This window comes from Corvus kubaryi, unplaced genomic scaffold, assembly GCF_017639235.1.
Source record: "Corvus kubaryi isolate FWS band 111438036 unplaced genomic scaffold, C.kubaryi_AGA036_p1.0 37396, whole genome shotgun sequence".
Taxonomy (NCBI): Eukaryota; Metazoa; Chordata; class Aves; order Passeriformes; family Corvidae; genus Corvus; species Corvus kubaryi.
Window position 1 is genome coordinate 718,276 of NW_024581135.1, and position 16,542 is coordinate 734,817.

Genomic DNA, 16,542 nt, shown 5'->3' on the forward strand with positions numbered 1-16,542 from the left:
TGGATGAAAATATTACCTCCAAAGTCTCTGTGCGTGTGTCTTGGTCCCCGGGACACCTGCCAAGACAGGAATTTTAGATGCCCGAAATCATGTGCTCAGCAGGTGTAAATTGTGTGCAGGGAGAGTTCACCTTTTGTCCTCAACCCCAGAGGCAGTTTCTCTTCATTAGCAAGGGAAGATGGGGAAAAAGATTATCATCGTTTCCTGACTGCATGCCAAAGTTATGTATCATAAGAAGAAAAATCTGTTCATACATTCACAAATATGTTTTCTCCTAATCTGTCTTCAGGAAAATGTCTTTGTGAGCAGCAAGGGTGGTGACAGTTGCAGGAGAGCTGAGACAAAGGGACAGAAACAGATGCAGAATTTCTCTGCTGGGATTTTTCTAGCAGGATCCATGGTAGGTCCTCTCGTGTGAAAATCCAAGTGCTTAGTTGTGGCTGTGATTAGACATTTAAATGGGTCCCATCTCGGGCTGCGGGTGTCAGGTATCACTCCAAGTACAACCCTGTGGCTTCCCATGGGATGCTCAGTTTACCACGGGACCAGGATGTGTTGCTGGTGTTCAGGTATTTCCCCTACACTGCAGCAGATAAATCCATGGCTGTGTTCATGTGTCTGAGAAAGTGGCTCATTTTTCTATTACAATGTGCTATCATCCTAATCATGTCTGATTGTTCGCTGTCCCATCGAGATCCCACATCAGGGCTGAGCCGCAGAAACAAAGGCAAAAATTGCAGTTTTAAAAGCGTAAGGTCATGGGTCATGTTATTTGTAGCAGAACAAACACCATAATTAATTGGCCTCTCCCTGCAATGGCAGCACAGGAGGGAATGGGAGGAATCGATGTGGAGTGTCCGTGCTTTCCTGGGGCAAACAGCCGAGCTAGGCCTGACAGACAACATGAATTTTGTTGGTAAAGAAAAGAAGGACAGTATTTCTTAGAAAGCGAGACTGCTTGGACTAGTCAAGAGTAGTTATTTTCTCTTTCAGTGTTTAAGAAGTTTTGCTGTGGCAGGAAAGATGAAAAAAAAATTAAATTTATTTCCTCTACGTGTGCTGGAGTGAGAGACTGTATTCAGCAGATGCAAGGCAAAAGGCTCTTCGGAATTTGTGCTGTATTATTTTTTTCTCTCAGACATTGACAGATGAAAACCAGCCCTGGTGAATGCACATGTCTGCTGTTTATCCAGGTATTTTCTCCATTGAATTGATTAGGAAAAGCTTGGAAAACCTGTTTAAAGACATATACAGTGAATTCGAAATTCCCAGTATCCATAATGAATAAATCCAGGATTGGAGTGTCCTCTTTGCTTCCGATGCCCATTTCCCTGGCATCGCCTGCCTGATGGCTTTCTTTTGGGACACTTTAGACAGTACCTGGAATAAAAATTTTTGGGGTGTCTGTGCATTTATAAGAAACTTACAGATTGCCAGCAACATCATCAATAATTGTGCTGGGAAAAGTTATTTTAAATAGCCACATATATCATTGTCAATTTGGTTTCAGTGACCTTTTGTGATCCAGAACTGTTCCATTGAACAAAAAAAAAAGGATATGGGAAGATCCCAGAGTTTCTACTTTGCTGATACCTGGAACAATCAACATTCCTGGATGTGAGTGGCTTCTCTCTGTGTCTGAAGGCCCTGGTGGGGATATCTCACCCCATCTTCCCTCAGCACCATTTTGACCATGCCAGCCATGTTGTACCTTCCCCGGAATTTCAGATTATGCCTTTTCATCCACAGAAGTATTTCTCCCTGAAGATTTAAATAATTAATTGGGACGTGCCTAGTGGGTCTTGAGCTAAACTTCAGAGAGGCAGCAGATATGTGTGACCAAGTGACCTTTTGCTGTCCTGCTCGTCCCCGCGTGCTCGCTGTGCTCAAAGGGACGCTGTCAAAATTGCTAGGCCTTAAAACTTTAACCCACACTGACAAGTTGTTCTACATTATAAGTCTTCCCTAAGAGATTACCACGATTGTTTTGTTTGTTTTGTTCCAACCATCTTTGCTGAAGGCTCCACAATACGGATTCATTTGTCCTTTTGGGCAGGTGGATATTTTTAAATGCCCGGCTTATTCCGTGACCTGTTAAAATCGAGTTGATGTGCGTGTGCTCCACTCAGTGGAGAACTCGCTGGGGATGGAGCAATTTCTCTGCACTCTGGAAGAAGAAACAGGAACATGCTTGGGAAGCCTTTGTGGAGAGGCTTTGAGAAGCCATTTTGAAAGGCCTCTTGTTTTCTTCAGTGCCTTGGAAGTCTTGACTGGACCTCCCTGGTGATACAAAGTGTTACATACGTGTTAGTGAAACACCAGTTGGTTCTTACACAGAAGTTTGCTGTCTTGCCGGGTGCTCTGAGTTACTCCTTAGGCTTTATTTCTAAGATGTCCATTGGCAGAATCACAGGATCACTGAGGTTGGACAAAGCCTCCAAGACCATCAAGTCCACCCTCTGACCAATCCCCACCTTGTCCCCAGCCCAGAGCACTGAGTGCCACGTCCATGCCTTTCTTGGACACCCTGTGGGGTGGGGACTCCAAACCTCCCTGGGCAGCTCCTTCCAATGCCTGACCACTCTTCTGGGAAGAAATTCTTTCTGAATTTCTAAAAATTTCGACCTGCCCCTCCCCTGGCCCAGCCTGAGGCCGTTCCCTCTCCTCCTGTCCCTGTTCCCTGCCAGCAGAGCCCGACCCCCCCGGCTGCCCCCTCCTGTCAGGGACTTGTGCAGAGCCACAAGGTCCCCCCTGAGCTCCTTTGCTCCAGGCTGAGCCCCTTTCCAGCTCCCTGAGCTGCTCCATGTAGGACGTGCATGATTTAATACAGCTCCACATGGGAGGTGGATCAGAGCCAGTGGCTCTGATCAGGTACAGCTGTCCCATCACACGTCCCCATTTTTATGTGCCAGGACAAAGATTGAGGCGGCACCCATTTTATATGGGGTGACTGCACAGCCACAATCCCGCCACGTGACACGGGAACGTGTGTCCATGCCAGCAGGCAGGAGGGAAGGAATGATACCCACTGGCCACACCCTGGGTAAGCCACACCTGCATTTTGAAGCTTGATTTGAGCGGATTTACCGCAGCCTATCAACCCTACCTTGTTGCTATCACAGTGTGCCAGCTGAAGTTGGGGAGAGAGGCTGCAGGTGGCCCTGAGCAGCATCCTCTTCCTCAGAGGGTCACAGCAGAGTCAGCAGAAACACCTGAAGCTCCTGGGCTCTGCTCTGTCAAGCCTCAGCCAGAAGCAGGGACACCTCCCACTGTCCCAGGGTGCTCCAAGCCCTGTCCAGCCTGGCCTTGGGCACTGCCAGGGATCCAGGGACAGCCACAGCTGCTCTGGGCACCCTGTGCTGGGGCCTCCCCACCCTCACAGGGAAGGATTTCTTCCACATATCCAACCTAGATTTCCCCTCTGTCAGTGTGAAGCCATTCCCCCTTGCCCTCTCACTACCGCTCCTGATGAAGAGTCCCTCTCTGGCTTCTCTGTACGCCCCTTCAGATACTGGAAGGTCTGTGAGGTCTCCCCAGAGCCTTCTCCTCTCCAGGCTGAACAGGCCCCCCTGTCTCAGGCTCATAGGAGAGGTGGTCCAGTCCCCTTACCAACTTTGTAACCTCCCCTGGACTTGCTGCAACAGTGCCACGTCCCTTGGGGGCACACGGAACAAACCCATCTGCACTGAAGGTTGGCAGGGAACGTTCTCCCAGCCATTGTGATGGCTAAGATGAGGAACCCCTTAGGACTCCTTGTTTTGCTGGAGGAGGATTCTGATTCTCACTCAGCGGAACTGATCCTGTGAAATTTTTGCCAGTTCCAAGGCTCTGGACCACCATTTCTAACATTGCAGGACTCGATTTCTTCCCCGTTCAGCACCCTCCTACTCACAGTCAGTTCTGAGGGAAGCCAAGTGGGAGCCTGGGTCGCACCGCTTGGGAAAGGGCTCCCAGGCCATGTTCTGGAGTGACATTTGGGCCCCAGGGAGGCCTGTGTGTTGCCAAACTCCTCCTGGTTGACAAAGTTCCCTGCAAGACATCAGCCAACACCCCCAGATGTTCTGAGCAGATGCAAAACACAGTCTAATGGACATGAGAAACTGTTCTCTGAGTTACTAACTAAAAGTGCAAGGATGGGTTTCATTTCTGATCTGGGAGCGAGTAGTGCAGAGTCCATCACAGTGGTGACCCTCTGTGCAATAATTCTCCAAGGAGTGGCGCAAGCAGCGTGTTCTGCTCTGCCCTGACCTGCCCAGAGAGCAGCAGGGCACCTGGGGACAGGGTTCAGAGGTGCCCTTGGCTGAGTTACCCATTGGACTCAGTGACCTCAGAGGGCTTTTCCGACCTCAGCCAGCCCATGATTCTTTGATTCCATGACTTTCTCTGAGGACACACTTCTGGGTCCCGTGTGGCTGTGCACAGATGTTGTCAGATGTCCCCTACTTGGCAGAGCATCAGCTCAGCAGGAATGAGAGGAGATGAGAGAACAAAAGTAGGGGGAAACCTCCTCATGACTAACTTCCAGACACAGTAAAATGGAGAATTAGGGGCTTCTCAATATGAATATCTTTTGCCTAAGTGCGTGGGGGTTTTCGGTCCTGGGCTTGTCTGAGAAAACAGTTTTTCTAGGCTGACTAATCCAACCATAAGCAACAGCCTAAATAATAATTATTACTTACAGTTTTTATTATGTCACCTTCTGCCATCGGAAGCTGAGAAGGAAAGGGAGCTGTGCTGGGTTGTTAAATTGTGGAGTTCATGCACATCCAAACACAGGACACTGGAACGTGACCTGCAGTGCCAGAGTGCTGTTGGCTGAACCAGAAAACACCTGCTTCCTACCTTCGCAGAGGTGGTTGGTGGTAGGTGTTCCTCCTGCCCTGGTGCTGTTCTCGAGCACTTTTGTACATAAGTTTTGTACATAAATTGATGTTCCCTTGACATGAAGCGCTTGTTGCAGCTTTTCCTTGGACTCTGGCTCACGTGCGGCTCTTCATGGGAGCATGTCCAAGACAAAATGAGCATCAGGAGTGTGCATCATTTATTTTGGGACATGGCATGGCTACATCACAGCACAAGCAAGGACTCACTATTGACATCACCACACACAGGCACAGTGTGCTGAAATGTCATCACCTGGCAAATCACAGAGACCATTGTGAGCATATTCTGATGATTCCTTTGTGGATCAGCTGAGCCTCTGAGCTGAGCCCTTAAACGTTGGCCTCCCTGGCAAAGTCCTTCCAGGACGGAAAAGGAACAAAAATACACATTTGTGACTTGGTCTGAAAGCTTTTAAATGTAAAGAATTATCATAGAACCATTTAGGTCAGAGAAGATCTTTAGGATAGGCTCCAACCATAGCTTTAGGTGTATGGAATCTTGAAAGCCTTCACCTGTAATCTCCTGAAGTTCTTCCATTAAATCACTCCTTGCTTATTCAAGGAATGATATTTGTTTATCCCTGATACAAACAGAATGCTTAGAAAAGAAAGAAGTTTTCAAAGAATACGCTGAGAAAAAAAAGTTTTAAAAATGATTACTGAAATAATGATTAGTGAAATCTTGCATCTGTGAGAGATGAACAAGACCAAAACCAACAGTCAGGCCAGACTCTGTGAGGTGTGTGATGGGTGCATTATACACTTTTCCAGGATTTTTTAATCCTCTAGAGGAATAATGTATAACAGGCATTGCTAGCTTTTAAAAAACCTTTTTTCCCTGGAAACGATGGCTCAAAAGTGCTGCGTGGGGCTGAGAAGCAGAATGGACGCGGTGGGTTCGGTGACCTGGGCTGAGCTGCTTCAGCCAGGGGCGGGGAATGGCTCCCAAGCGCGCATTGGTGGTTCAGTGGTAGAATTCTCGCCTGCCACGCGGGAGGCCCGGGTTCGATTCCCGGCCAATGCAGCTGTTTTTTGGCGGCGGAGGAGCCGTTGCGTTTTGAGGCCCCAGTGCTTTGATTTTCCCCGCGGGGTTCCCGGGCGGGAGGGAGCGGCGCCGGGCCTGCCGGGCCTGCCGGGCCGGGTCGTGCCGGCGGCGCGGCGTTGGCCTGGTCCGGCGGAACCAGCGGCCGCGCGGGCAGACGGGAAAAAAAAAAAAGAAAGAAAATGAAAAAAAAAAATAACCGCCTGGAGATGCCGGGGATTGAACCCGGGACCTCACACATGCGAAGCGCGCGCTCTACCACTGAGCTACATCCCCGGCTGTACCAGCCTCGCGCCGGTCGCCGCAAATGGAGGGCGGGCCGCGGCCTGTCCCGGGGCCTGCCCCGTCCCGTCCCCACACAACTCCCTCTGCCGGCACCGCGCTCGGCCGGCGGCGGGACACGGGCACGGATCCCCGGCCGGCAGCGGGACACGGGCACGGATCCCCGGGCGGCAGCGGGACACGGGCACGGATCCCCGGCCGGCAGCGGGACGCGGGCACGGATCCCGGGGCGGCACCGCCCCGTCCGTGTGCGGGGACCAGCAGGGAGAGCCTCGGGGCCTGGGGCAGCCCGCGGTGCTGATCCCCCCCGGGGGTCCGCAGCCGGGATCAGGACCCGGCAGGTTTGGAGCCCTGGTACTGACGGAGAGGAGCCCAGGCACGTTCTTTCCGTGCTGTATTCCCAGCAAAACCAGCAGCGCCCATTGGCTTTACAGGAGCTGCCCGGTGCCGCTGTTTTCAGAACCCAAGCGCCGTCCCCATGGCAGCGCTGGGCGCCCTCGGTGTGCGGCTGAGCTATCCCACAGCGTCACAGAGCCTGCCAATGGCTTAAAACCCTAAAGCCCATCCCATCCCACCCCTGCCACGGGCAGGGACACCTCCCGCTGTCCCAGGCTGCTCCGAGCCCCGTCTGACCCGGCCTGGGACACCTCCAGGGATCCAGGGGCAGCCACAGCTGCTCTTGTGCCAGGGCCTCCCCACCCTCACAGGGAAGAACAGTGGATACTAGCAGAACATATTTAATTTCCACTCCCACAAGCAGCCATACCGATCCCACAGGACCTTTCCCCACCCAGCCATTCCCATTTCGACATCCATAACCTTGGCCACTCAGGTTTTCCCATCCTGTCAGAAAACAGCACTTACAGCTTGACTTTCTTCCAACTAAATTTTAAGAAGCTGCTTTCTGCGAGTTACTGGATCTGATTTTCCTAATCAACACCCAAACTCTGGTTTGTGTGTAACCCAAGGTGCAGAGTAGCCATGGCTCCTCACCAGGCCAAGCCAAGGGTGCTGGGAAGGTTAATTCCAACCCTGCAATAAAAACACAAAGCAATTTAAAGCGTTCTCTTCAGGTTTTTCTCCTTTTGTTTACCTTCCTGTAGACTTCAGAATAGCCAAAAATTAATAATACAGATATTGCTATGCTGTTATGGATTTCTCAGCTGTGATGGACAGTCACCCAATTGTGAAACTTCCCATTTGGGAGATGGATGGAGGCAAAGCACATTCCAGCTGCTGAGATGTGCAGCTCCACATCCAAAGCCTATCAGCAAGCATTTAATTACTGTCCCTGTGGAAGCAATACAAGTGCTGCCTATATTAAAGTGAAACAAGGCTTCCAGCCTGGTCTGAATATCCTCTAGACCATCACCTACCAAACACAGGATAAATTGAGTTATTCAGGCAAGACACAGCATGAGGATGCTACGGGAGAAAATAAGATACCTTAAAGGAAAATAAAATGCCCATGGATGGCTATGAATTACAGGCTGGAAGCCCCAGCCCAACCAAAGCTGCGTGTTTGTGAACAGGAGGGAGCAGGATGGGGCCCTGTCCTGCTCCCGGCACACGCACATCCCTGATCCTTCCCACCGTGGCACATCCCTGATCCTCCCCACCACGGCCGCTGCCGGCCCAGATGGCCGGAGCCGGCCCCTGCTTCCAGGAAACACTTTGTCATCTTGTTTCAATGCTGCTGGATGCCGGCACAAGCTCCACATTCAGCTGCCTCCAAGGACTACATTCACCTCTTTGTGTTTGGGTTTCTGTGCTGACATCAGGGAAAAACAATGTCACTCTGTTATCTGGCAGCTCCTCCGCATTCCTTGGTGGGATTAACTCATTCCTGGTACCTCGGGAACCTCACGCCTTTCAGGGAGGCCTCCCCTGGCCCTGGGGACGGCTTTTCTTTGATCTATTCAAGTTTCTGCGTTTTTCGTCAATTCTCGTCAGATACACACGTAAACTCACTCGCTGTTTTCCACAGCAGCTCTTCTCCAGGCTGGTGGAGCCTGACAAGAGCTCTGTTTCGAAGTCCCTGGACTGCATGGGAACAGGGATCACAGCAGGGTTCTGAAGAGACAGATGGGCAAGTCTGTGTTTCCTTCTAGTACCGCTTCCTACCACGGCACTTATTCCCAGGATTAAATGTTTACACTCAAAATTCCTTCTTAAAACCAATGCTCTCATTCAGTAGAATCCAGCAGCAAAGCCCAGTGGTGTGAAACAAATGAAGAGGGTTCATATGGTGGATCCAGCCCTGGAGCAACAACAGAGCTGCGGGTCTGGGCTCCCAGGTGTGTCTGACACCTCCGTGTCACACCTGAGCCCATGGCAGTGGCACCAGCCATTTATACTTAAATACATAAACTTATTTTTCCTCTGTCACGTGGCCATATCATCCATTTGTTTGAGTATCCAAATGAGGAGGTGCAGAATTGCCATTGGAGATTAGGAAAACTGTGAAGTGACAAATACCAGAGTTAGTGTGTTGGAAGGACACTTCAGTACTTAACACTACAGAAATGTGCCACTTAGTGAAGCATTTTAGGTAATAAATGCATTAGAAAAGTAAAAAAAATACTACAGATATGTCATTTGCAAAGTTAAACAACTAAAAATCCTGTCAATGGTACATTTCAAGGAATCAAAGAATTGTAAAGGTTGGAAAAGAGCTTTCAGATCATGGAGTCCAACCATCAACCCACCACCACCATGGCCCCCATTGAATGGTGTCCTCAGGTATCCACGTTCTTTGAAACAGATTTCCCTACTGCCACTAATCAGGGAACACAGTGCTCAGAATGACCTTTAGGAAGGTCTGCACGTAGGTTACACTGAGCTGGAATGAGGTTACCACCTTAACTCCTCCAAATACAAATGGCTTTTTCTCCTGGATTTTTACATCTTCGATGTTTATTGACTCAGCTCTCTTGTTTGTTGAAACAGAGGAAGAGAGCAAGGAAGGCTTTCAGCAGCTCCCAGTCATGAAGGAGGACTACAGAGTCCACATGCTTGGCTGGGCTTTGTTGTGAGAACAAAAGCATCCCTGAAAAACAGGTTACAGATGAGCCCATAGTAAACAATTAGGAAAGTTGGAGTTAAAAAAGGAGATAAAAAGGCAGAAAACATGATTAAAGTACTGAGCTGGGAGATTCATTAGTGCTGCAGACAGATAAGTAAATTGGAGCCCTGCAGAAATTATTTGACTGGCAAATTAATTACACAATATTACAATGGCTTTCCCAGCCAAATTTAGCCCTCGGGAAGCAGGTAGGAGTCTGCCTGACTTAATAAAAGGAGCCTTGACTGGTCTTCAGCTTAATCAGAGATGAAAATTAACATTTCAGGATTTGAGGCAAATAGGAGGCTTCTGCCAGGCTCGGGAGGCCAGGCTCTAGCACAATTGCCCAGGTTACACTGGCAATGAAGCTGTCCAGGCAGCAGGATGCTCCTGCTCTCCTCACAGGCCTTTAATTCACTGGCCTTCCTGGGAAACCAAGGCAGGAGCTGATTTGGAAACCCATGTGGAGCCTCATTAGGACGGATCACTCAACAGGACACTTCAGATTTGCTTAGAGAATGTCTGATTAAAATATTTTGCCCTAACCCTTAAAAAGTACACTACTACTATATTCTTCTTATTGCTATTTTTACTACTATTATTATTGCTATTACTGTTATTATCATATTTCCTATCATATTTCCATGAGTGTTGACTCATTCTGCATTTGCAGCTCTCGCTCTGTCCCCAGCGAGCAGAAACGCTTGAGGTAAGAAGTACCTGGTTTTCAGTTTGCTTGCTTAGTATCACATTTTTAAGGTATGGATACTAGGAACTCTCTCCTGGACCCAATGCTCTTTTTGTTTTTCCTGGAACAGCTTTGGAAATATGTATGTAAATCCCCGGGACGTGTCACCTTCCATGACAAGCACCAGACAACACTCATTAATTATCCCAGCTGACCCACAGCATCATTTCAAACTTTAAGACCTCAATATCATTGCAGATATCAAAATAAGACCTTTCCTGGGCTTTCCTGCCCCAAGATGTGGCAGTGGCTGCCCAGGCCCTGCTGGAGAGCAGTGGTGGGGCTGCAATAAATACATTTACATCTCCTTTCCAATGTGTCAGTAGGGGCCAAGCCCTCAGGATCGCCTTCTGGGAAGTGTGGGCTCATTTAATCGGGGTCTGACTGATACCAAAATTGACTTGGTTTTCCAATGATATCTTGTACCGGAATGTTGTGAGCTGGAAACTAATATATTTCTTCTTGCTTATCACATCAATATGGCCTAATTTTGTTGGCTTTTGTATTGAATAATCTGGTGAATGTACAATCCAGTTTTGATTTCTCTCTTTATGATCACTCTTATTATTAAAGCTCCCTCAACCAAAAAATAATGTATTTTTATTTACTAGTAATATTAATGGGATTCAATTTTTGCCTCAGTTTTAATCTAGTTTTTCCATATTGAAGAACCAGATCCCATTTAATTAAAATTGAATAAAAACCAGTTTTCCGTCCATTCAGTGTGCAGGCTGAACTTCACTTTGGGTAGTTTTATTTAATACCACTCTTCTCAAATCAGTGTTTTTTACTCGCTGTGCTTCAAGTGTTGCAAGAAAGACTAAATTATTTATTGTGCATGATTAATTGCCTGTTTCTCCATGATTATTCCATTGTCTGGAAAGGGTGAGTGTGTATTTTTGTGCCACTAGGTGTGTGTCCATCCTACACTTGTGCTCAATTCCAGCTGAGCTTTGCTGGAAGCAAAGAAGTGCTGAGGGAGGGAGAGAGGGGTCAAAGCTCGGAGCTCTTCGTGGTTGCAGAATCAGGGAATCCCAAAATGCGTTGGGCTGGAAGGGACCTTAAATCCCATCCCATCCCATCCCATCCCATCCCACCCCTGCCGTGCGCAGGGACACCTCCCACTGTCCCAGGCTGCTCCAAGCTCCAATGTCCAACCCAGCCTTGGGCACTGCCAGGGACCCAGGGGCAGCCACAGCTGCTCTGGGCACCCTGTGCCAGGGCCTGCCCACCCTTCCAGCCAGGAATTCCTGCCCAATCTCCCATCCAGCCCTGCCCTCTGGCACTGGGAAGCCATTCCCTGTGTCCTGTCCCTCCATGCCTTGGCCCCAGTCCCTCTCCAGCTCTCCTGGAGCCCCTTCAGGCCCTGCAAGGGGCTCGGAGCTCTCCCCGTGTCCTTTCCTTCTCCAGGGGAACATTCCCAGCTCTCTCAGCCTGGCTCCAGAGGGGCTCCAGCCCTGGAGCAGCTCCGGGGCCTCCTCTGGACTCTCTCCAGCAGCTCCAGGTCCCTCCTGTGCTGGACCCCAGGGCTGGGGCAGCTCTGCAGGTGGGGTCTCACCTGGGCAGGGCAGAGGGGCAGAATCCCCTGGGGAACAGCTCCAGGCACAGCCAGAGTCTGCAGCACACGGCTGAGTACAGTTACACCCTCAAGCACTCGCCCCCTGTAGCAGGCACTCGCCCCCTGTAGCAGGCACTTGCCCCCTGTAGGAAGCACTCACCCCTTGTAGGAAGCACTTGCCCCCTGTAGCAGGCACTTGCCCCCTGTAGGATGCACTCGCCCCTTGTAGGAAGCAATTGCCCCCTGTAGGAAGCACTCGCCCCCTGTAGCAGGCACTCGCCCCCTGTAGCAGGCACTTACCCCCTGTAGCAGGCACTTGCCCCCTGTAGGAAGCACTCGCCCCCTGTAGCAGGCACTCGCCCCCTGTAGCAGGCACTTGCCCCCTGTAGGAAGCACTCGCCCCCTGTAGCAGGCACTTGCCCGGCGCGCTCGGAGCCCACGCTCGGGAGCCGCAGCCGCGGTCCTGCTGTGCCGAAGGAGCTGCTCGCTGCTCACGCGTGCCCGGCTCCAGCTGCCGCTCCCTCCGCACAGAATCGCTCCCCTTCGCTCGTCCCGGTGCCTGCCGGACGCCTGCAGCGGGCAGCGGGGCCAGGCCGGCTCCTCCCGGCTCGCCCTCCCGAGGCGCTGGGGCTGCCGAGCCCGCACGGCCCCGAGCAGCGCTGGGTGCCCCTTTCAGCCAGCCCGGCCCCACGCCCGGGGCTCCCACAGCTGGGAAGGACGGGGACCCCCGAGCGCAGAGCCACATCTGCGTCTGACGGCACCGCCGAGCCCAGCACCGCGCCAGGAACCGCGCCACGAACCACACCGGGATGGGGAAAAGCCGCTGGGATCAGAACTGCCCCGGAAGGCCACAAGGGCGAGTGAAAAATGGGGTCTGAGAGCTGCCGACCCACCAGCACAGCCGTGCCCAGCGCTCAGCTCCAGAGAGCCCTGGGAAGGAGCAGGATCCGCACGGGAGGGAAGCACGCTCCAGAGTGGAAGTAAAACGGATACTCTACGACACTGTTTTAAAACTGATAATTAAAAAACTGTCTTAACAATTTTGGTAAATAATTTTCAACTTAGGCCTCTCTTTCTGAAGCACGGGAAATAATTAACTTTTTAAAACATAACTCCTCTATACTCTACTAAAGTCAGGCATTTTAAAAAGCAAAATGATATTTTAATAACTGTTCTCATAATTACAAACCCCATTCTCCACACAGTCCTGTTTTCAATTAACAGCTGCATTAATGGGTTTGTTCTCCCTGCCATTTCCCTCTAATGACAGCAGCCATCACAGACATGGAGAGTTTTGCAAATTCATAACTCTCAGGAGCTGTTTCTCTTGGTTTTACCTCTCTTTTCTGGAGCCTGCAGTACGGTGTGAGCCTTTTAGCAGGAGAGAACATTGTCCTACGAGTGGCTGGACAAACACGATGCTGAACTCCATTCCTGGTGGCTGTCAAAGAATCACAGGATGGTTTAGGTTGGAAAAGCCCTCTCAGACCATTGAGTCCAAACATTAACCCATCGCTGCCAAGCCCACCACTAAACCACATCCCTAGAAGGAGGCACCAGCCACTCCCTGCTCCATGGGGGTGGTATCTGCAGTCTCGACAAGGCCTGAATGGTCTCACAGCTTCAGCTTTGTGGCTGTTGCACTCTGTCCATTTTCATCGGGACCTTCAGTGGTGAAGGGAAGTTCCAACAGCCTCCTGCCCAAAGGAAATAGTACTTTATCACCTGGGCTCGGGATCACAGAATCACAGAACGGTTTGGGATGAAAGGGACCTTAAAGCTCACCCCATTCCACCCCCTGCCATGGGCAGGGACACCTTCCACTATCCCAGGATGCTCCAAGCCCTGTCCAACCTGGCCTTGGAACTTCCAGGCCCTTAGTTCAGCGCATGAATTCAAAACACAACTGGGTCACCTCTAGAAATTAATCTTGTGTTTTGCAAACCAGGCTGTCCCTGGGGCTGTCTGAGGGAACTGAGAGATGGAAACTGTCCCTCCCTGGGAGCAGCCCCTTGTCTGGGACATGTCCTGGTGAGGGGGACACAGCTTCTGGCAGGCACCCTGTAACACAGGGTGCCCAGGGCAGCCACCCACCCCTCCTGGGACAGCCCAGGACAGCCTGTGACCAGCGGGGGCTCTGCTTGTGCCACAGTTTCAGCCCAGACTCCGCTGGAGGGAGGAGGAGGAGGGGGAGGCTGGCGCCGGGGGGCTGGGCTGGCACGCTCTGGAGATCTGCATGCACAGATCTCCCACTCAGCAGTCATGAGCACAACAGCGTTCAGAGATGCTGTGGAAAATACTCAAAATAGCTCTGCTTCGGGAGGCCTCGAGGCTCGCAGCCTCAATGGAAAATGATTTTGTTAAGCTGTGAGTGGAGGGGAAGGATGGGGCCCCCTCCAGCCCCGAGGCAGGGCAGGCAAGGCTCCCCACTGGTGATGCCGTGGGCACCATTCCCTGCTGGCTGCAGGCGCCCGGCCGCTGCTCTGAGCCACAGCACCTTTGGATGTGACTGTTCCTCGAGCGAGGGTCAGGGCTGGCCTCTGCAGACATGTGCTCACCAGGCCAAACACCTCCTGCCTCTGGCAGCCAGGCCATCCCACAGAAAATTGTTTGAGAGGACTTCAACAAATGGTTTGGGGTTGGGCTTACAGAAATAGCCTCGCGGTGGCTCGGTGGAAGCAGACATTCCTCGGGCATTATGTCTCCCATCTGCGAGGCTGTACGGAGCGCCTGCAGCGCGGGGTGGGCAATAACGCTGCCCTGGGGTCCCCAGAAACACCCTCTCTCACACAGGTGGCTTTGGGACTGGGGATGTGGCTCCTGATATGAGACCCCAGCCACCTCACGCCGCTGTGATGAGGCCCCTGTAATGAAAAACATCTTGAAGGAAAAACACTGGGCTTTGTGTCAGGCGGCTCTCCTGGCTCCAGCTCCAAGCAGACCCAGGGGCGCTTTTGGAGCTCGTCATTGACCCCTCTGCGTGTGCAAGGACCTCTGGACAGCCTCATCCATCTGGAGATGGGGCCAGCAACACCTCCCTCTATGGCCAGTTGCAGGGAAGGACTTCACTGGAAACCTACCCCTTTTCCCAACTTCTGTGGATACTTGTTTTCCTTGGCAGTGTCTTCCAGGGAATGTGTTTCTGAGGGGGAAGGATCCCAGATATGTTGAGCAAATCCTTCCCAAACCAAGAAAGGATTTCACTTAAAACAACAAAATACATTTCGCTAAATGAAAGCAGTTAATTAAATCAAATCTCTGTGTCTTGTGTCAGTAATTCCCAAAATACGGGGGAAACAATATGCAATTATGCTATTTTTGACTGTTTGTGGCACAAATACATCACTCAAATGTTGTGTTTTGGGGGTTTCCAGAGCTGGCAGAACAGCCTGGAGCTTAGACAACCGCTGAGACAAATCCCACAGAAGCAGGCGATGGCCAGTGCAGACCCTGGACACCTCCCCCAGCACCGTGGCCAGAGCTGGCCTCGGGACTCCCCTGCTGCTGCTCCCGTGTGGCTCACGGGCTTCTCCACCAAGGACACCCCCGGGCAGCTCTGTGCCTGCACCCGTGCGTTCTAGAGGGGGACAGCACAGTTATGTCCCTATAACCTACTGGAGGAGTGGGAATGGGGCAGCTCTGCCCGGCTGTCCCTACGGTGCTGGGCTGCCTGTTCCTGGTCTTTCCCCAGCCCCATCTGCAGCAAAGGGGCCTGTGCCATTCCTGGGACAATCTTGGGGTTGTTTTTCCATTCTTCCAGCCTGGCTGGCATCCTTGTCAGAGAGCAGGAATTCGGAGCTGAATCGCAGATGAGAAGCTGTAACAGACTCTGCAGCGTAGTTACTACTTTTGGCATTTCCAAGCCTTTTAGGAAAACACTGCCAAGTTAAAAACCCGACCGACGCCTGTGTTTGAGCGTGTGTGCGTGGGGGGTGAGTCTGGAGATGTGTTTTATGTAAGAAAACTTCACAAGGCGCTGAAAATAGCCTGTTTGCTGGGATCAGTTGCATCCAGAGGACGCGTGTCTGACATCAAACCCCAACGATACGCTCCTTGTCACAGAGGTGAGAAGCTGCACCCTGGGCAGGGCTGGACCTGTTTGATCCTAAAATCATGGAATCACAGAATTGTTTGGGTTGGAAAATCTCTCTGAGACCATCGAGTCCAACCATCCCTGCAGCACTGCTAAGGTCACCACCGACCCACGTCCCCAGGTGCCACATCCACACAGATTTTAAATCCATTCAAGGATGGGGACTCCAACACTGCCCCGGGCATCTGTGCCAGGGCTGGACAGCCCTTTCAGGGAAGAAACTTTCCACAGTATCCAAAGGGAACTTGATCTGGCACAGCTTGAAGCCACTTCCTCTTGTCCTGTCCCTGTTCCCTGGGAGCAGAGCCCGACCCCCCCGGCTGCCCCCTCCTGTCAGGGACTTGTGCAGAGCCACAAGGTCCCCCCTGAGCTCCTTTGCTCCAGGCTGAGCCCCTCAGAGCCAGGGCTGGAGCTGGTGCAACACTCCAGCAGGAAGACTCCCTAAACCAGCGCGGTAGTGGAACCAGCGGGGTGTGTGGTGGGTAGGAAAAACTAAGCCTAAACCAAACCAACCAAACCAAAAAAACAAATAAAAACCCGCTCGAATCAAAACACATAAACCCCTCCCCAGTCTCCGGCTATGCGGGAGCGCTGAGCGGCAGCGGGGGAGCCCGGGGGGAGCCCGGAGGGGACAGCCCGGGAGGAGCGGGGCGGTCCGGAGGGGAGAACGGGGCAGTCCAGAGGGGAGAACGGGGCAGTTCGCGGGGGGAGCGGGGCAGCCCGGGGCCGGCAGCGGGAGAGGCCGGGGGTGAGCGGGGCAGTACAGAGGGGGAGCGGGGCAGCACAGAGGGGGAGCGGGGCAGCACAGAGGGGGAGCGGGGCAGTACAGAGGGGGAGCGGGGCAGCACAGAGGGGGAGCGGGGCAGTACAGA

The 16,542-nt window shown here is 51.9% G+C and overlaps 2 non-coding genes across 2 annotated transcripts; one reads left to right on the forward strand and one right to left on the reverse strand.

Moving 5' to 3' along the window:
• Positions 1-5,836: 5,836 nt before the first annotated feature.
• Positions 5,837-5,907, forward strand: TRNAG-GCC. The gene has a single exon. It is a non-coding gene; the product is annotated as a tRNA-Gly (tRNA).
• A 222-nt stretch (positions 5,908-6,129) lies between these two features.
• TRNAA-CGC lies at positions 6,130-6,201 on the reverse strand. The gene has a single exon. It is a non-coding gene; the product is annotated as a tRNA-Ala (tRNA).
• Between the last annotated feature and the right edge of the window lie 10,341 nt (positions 6,202-16,542).